Here is a 5,379-nt window from a genome sequence, read left to right as displayed (position 1 = left end):
GGGAAAGATCCAACCTCGGATCATGATCCTCGTCACCATGGAAACGGTTGTCATGGACGGACTTGTAGTTGGACGAAGTTGAAGACATGGTGCTATCCAAGTACTCCAAGGTGTCCCCAGAGTGGTATTCATGCAAAAAGAGAAAACACAAATGACACTCGGAAATACAATGGTTAGCCCGCACAAAGTGACCATCAAGTATGAGTCCATTCGGCAAGATTGTTTGTGAGAAAGCGCATGAAGCTTATCAAGATGATCTTGAATGATATGCAAAGCATTCATGGGAACAAAAGCAGTTTTAGCATGCACAAAGGTGTGGTGAATGCGATTAATGCAAACATTGTGCAAAATGATCTCATAACGGGATGGTGTATCAAAAGCATGAACATTGTAATTGGTGCTCAATGTGAGTATGTGATCATGCAATTGATGTTGGGAAATTTGATGATGATGTATGAATATGCCATCAAGAAAGATCACAACAAATTTTCTAAGGAAGTGCACAAGCTCATATATCAGGGATGACATGGAAATAGGTGAAACAAGACAAGCATAATGTGAGTCAATCCATGCATGGTGTGCAAACTTGTGGTGAGTATGATATGTCCATCGAGCATGACATGTGGGAGCACAATCAACAAATATGTATGTGTTGGTGCAATATGTCAAAGGAGTGTTGATGTGCCAATGCTGGATGTCGTGGCATGAGTGGAGTTCCGGAGGTGCATCCAATAAGTCCGAGCGCTCCTCAACTTAAAGGTCCAAAGGGCCCATCTCTAATGTTGCTCCTCCATCCAATAGATGTAACATGTAGACAGGAAGAAGGAGACAACAATGAAAGAATGACCCATCCAATATGCATATGTGAGGATGGCTCAAAGGAAAGGAGTTCACCTCATCAATGTTCCCGAAGATGTTGGAGTTGCACATCATGTATGCCTTCACATAACCAATATGTCTCATGACGGTAATGCCTTGTGAATCCTTCAAAACGAAAGAACATGACAAACGCTCAAAAAAAAACAAATGAGGTTAGCGGAAATGCAAAACCTATCATTCGTTTGGTGAAATACCCAACAAGTGTTCTCATCCTTCTTATCATAAGAAAGTACAAGGGTGTAGTTCATGGTATGTAGGCATAAGATGCTAGAACAACCAAAGACATTAGGCTCAATCAAACAAGCATGCATCACAAGTAATATGTCCAAGTCTCCACGATCAAGAAGCATAGCAAGTTGGCACTCGATACAAGGGGATATGAGAGATGCCACTAATGGAGACAAGAGACAATTATCAAGACAAATCAAGTGAGAGGCATGAACATATATGCTATCAACCCAAGAAAGCGAGTAAAAATGGAACATGGGTGATGCGACAAAGCAAGTAATCTAGTGATCAAGTCAAGCAAGCTAGTAGTGCTAAGATGCAACATACTAGAAGGAATCATGGCAAGCATGTCATGTGTGCAAATAGTGGTCATGAATAATGCACATGACATATCACAAGCATGAAAACAAGATATGATTAAAGTATCATCATTGTATTGGGAAGAAGTCCTATGTAAATAGCAATGGAACATCATGACTCTCCCAACACAAGAATCAACAATAGCATGCGGCACATGGTAAACATGGCAATAGCAACAAGGATCTCCACCAAGCATGCAAATACACATAGAAGTAACATAATGGTGAAACATGGGTAAATGCAAGCAAGGGTCACAATTGCATGGCAAAGTCATGTAAAGAGGCATAACATGCAAAGTGAACACGATATAATGGGCATAAGGTGACAAGTGGTAAATAGCCCATAGTCATGTGAGAGCCAAGTAAAAGAGGTGCGCGAAGTCCTTGCTCAAAGGGAATGGTGGTAAGGGCGATCCACGGGATCCCATAGCATCGTTGCTCTCAAGAGCTCGTTTCGTCAACTCTTGGGATTCAGAGGTTGACGAGTATTGGTGAGTACCTAGACAAAAGAAAGGCAAAGGGAAAATTGTGTGTGTGTGTGTGGTGTATATACACATCATCCATCCTAGCCTAGGACCAGCACAGTACCGTCGTTGAGTGTTTATTCAACATTGCATCTCTGAATTGATTATTGCTAATCTTTTGCTACCATATATAGCCAAACCAGCTCCACATATTTCTACACCGTGTATACGTACGTTCCCCTGGCAATCCTTTACACAATCTTCGGAGTTATTTGACATCGCTGGTTGCCTGTCACCACCTGCCGCATGCACGTGCATGTGTTGGTTAGCACGAAATATCCAATGCTCAAATAAATGAGATGCGTGATATAGAAACATGTCATCCATCATGATATGTTTGGTGTTATGTATAGCATAATGGAGGCTCAAAGGATGTAATGCATCATGAGAAATATGTAGATCACTGTTATTCATGGAATAGATATGGTGCACGCAATCATGGGAGTCATGCAAAGTATGGAATGCATCAAAATCTCCGAATATGTATGAGTAAACTATGGGGGTCTCCTCATGAGCATTAGTGGAAACATCACATGGAGAATATTGACAACATCCAAAACAATGCATATTCAAAACAATGTGATCATGGCATGGCATAGTGGATGAATTGTGCAAATCATGTAAAGGAAGCATGGCAATATCATCGCATGAAAAACAAAAGCCAATGACCATCATCTCGTCATCTATGCCATAAGTGCATATGGGATTTATTTTAATGGGGCATGCATAGTTACTATGTTGAGATTGTAATGATGCAATATGGGAGATCTCACTCATAGCATATGACAAGTTCAATGGATTGTCAAACATGAAGTGACCAATAGAATTTTCACATGATATCCTATGAAGTAATGCATCACAACTAGGTAACTCAAGATGCTCATCATCATATTCATCATAAATTGGTAAGTAATGACATGAGAAAGTCGCACTAGCATGAAGCATGGTAATAGGTTGATCAACATCATGCAAGCAATCATTGGTAAGATAGTCCACTAGTGGGACAAGTGAAGTACCATCACCTATGTTACCTTTGGAGCATCGCTCATGTGTTGTACGTGAGGTTGCAACTTGATGGTACCATGTGGGGGGTGCATCTTCTTCCACCATGGCCATCAGTTTTCCCATTGGAGGTATGGACTCGTCGAGGATTGGCGTTTCGTCTTGTTGGAGATCTATCACCAAAGAAGAAAACACACTATGAGTAGAGGGTAAAGTCGTTAGAAATCATACTGGCCTCACATGCCGTCTCAATTACCTCACTCACTAAGTGTTGTGGCTCACTCACTCCCTCTTGGATGCTCTCACTCGTATGGTTGGTGGAGTCACTCAAATGGCTCTCAACCTCACATAGGGTGTGTGGCATGCTCTCATGTGTGGGGCTAGTGGTGGTCACGCTCATCCTCTCATAGGAAATGCACTCAATGTCACATATGGTGGAGTCACTCATCTCACTCATGGGGTGGTGGATCTCCTCACATGGCAATTGGGGCATCTCGTCATATGTGGGTGTCGGAGAGGTGTAGGTGCAAATGTCTCCAAGCTCAACTCCTATCGCCGCCTTGGTTGAAGGATAGTCCCATGCTCAACCTCCTCATCCATAACGCCTCCAAAGATGAATGTCGTAGGATGTGGCAAATCATCACTCTCCTCCGAGACAAAAGATAAAGTCTCGTGCGTGGTCTCATAGCTTGACTCGGAGTAGGAGTCCTGTTGGGTGATAACCCACAAGTATAGGGGATCGCAACAGTTTTTGAGGGTAGAGTATTCAACCCAAATTTATTGATTCGACACAAGAGGAGCCAAAGAATGTTCTCAAGTATTAGCAGCTGAGTTGTCAATTCAACCACACCTAAAAGACTTAATATCTGCAGCAAAGTATTTAGTAGCAAAGTAGTATGGAAATAACGGTAACGGTGACAAAGGTAACAGTAGCAGTTTTGTAGCAATCGTAACAGTGGCAACGGAGAAGTAACTTAGCAAAGATCAATATGAAGCTCGTAGGAAATGGATCAATGATGGATAATTATGTCGGATGGCATTCATCATGCAACAGTTATAACATAGGGTGACATAGAACTAGCTCCAAGTCATCAATATAATGTAGGCATGTATTCCGAATATAGTCATACGTGCTTATGGAAAAGAACTTGCGTGCCATCTTTTGTCCTACCCTCCCGTGGCAGCGGGGTCCTAATGGAAACTAAGGGATATTAAGGCCTCCTTTTAATATAGAACCGGGCCAAAGCATTAGCACTTAGTGAATACATGAACTCCTCAAACTACGGTCATCACCGGGAAGTATCCCGACTATTGTCACTCCGGGGTTGCCGGATCATAACACGTAGTAGGTGACTATAACTTGCAAGATAGGATCAAGAACACTCATATATTCATGAAAACATAATAGGTTCAGATCTGAAATCATGGCACTCGGGCCCTAATGACAAGCATTAAGCATGGCAAGGTCATAGCAACATCAATCTTAGAACATAATGGATACTAGGGATCAAACCATGACAAAACTAACTTGATTACATAGTAAATCTCATCCAACCCATCACCGTCCAGCAAGCCTACGATGGGATTACTCATGCATGGCAGTGAGCATCATGAAATTGGTGATGGAGGATGGTTGATGATGACGACGGCGATGGATTCCCCTCTCCGGAGCCCCGAACAGACTCCAGATCATCCCTCCCGAGGAAGAACAAGGCTTGGCGGTGGCTCCGTATCGTAAAATGTGATGAATCCTTCTCTTTGATTTTTTTCTCCCCGAACGTGAATATATGGAGTTGGAGTTGAGGTCGGTGGAGGTCCAAGGGCCCCATGAGGCAGGGGGACGCGCCTAGGGGGTAGGGCGCACCCCCACCCTCGTGGCCAGGGTGTGGGCCCCCTTCGGCTGATTCTTTTGCCAGTATTTTTTTTCCAAAAGCTGCCTCCGTGAAGTTTCACGTCATTCTGAGAACTTCTATTTCTGCACAAAAATAACACCATGGCAGTTCTGCTGAAAACACTACAAGAATCAACAACTTTGCCATTTGCCATGGTGGACGGCAAAGGCATGCCTTGCGGACGGCAAAAGCCTTTGCCGTCAGCCAACAGACGGCAAAACGTCCGGCTGAACGAGCTACGCAAAGGGCACTTTGTCGTTTGCTGGCGGACATCAAAGATGCAAAGGCCTTTGTCGTCAGCCAGCGGACAGCAAAGGGCATGGCTCTTTGCCATCTGCTGGCAGACGACAAAGGCTGGAGGCTCTTTGCCATCTGCTGGTAGATGGCAAAGAGGAATCTTTGCCATCCGCCAGCTGATGGCAAAGAGCCTATATTGCCCCATTTAATTCTGTTTTTTCTTATATCAATTCATTTTCACATAAAATCAAACAAATA

This window comes from Triticum dicoccoides, chromosome 2B (genome assembly GCF_002162155.2).
Source record: "Triticum dicoccoides isolate Atlit2015 ecotype Zavitan chromosome 2B, WEW_v2.0, whole genome shotgun sequence".
Taxonomy (NCBI): domain Eukaryota; kingdom Viridiplantae; phylum Streptophyta; class Magnoliopsida; order Poales; family Poaceae; genus Triticum; species Triticum dicoccoides.
This window is presented reverse-complemented; position numbering follows the sequence as displayed.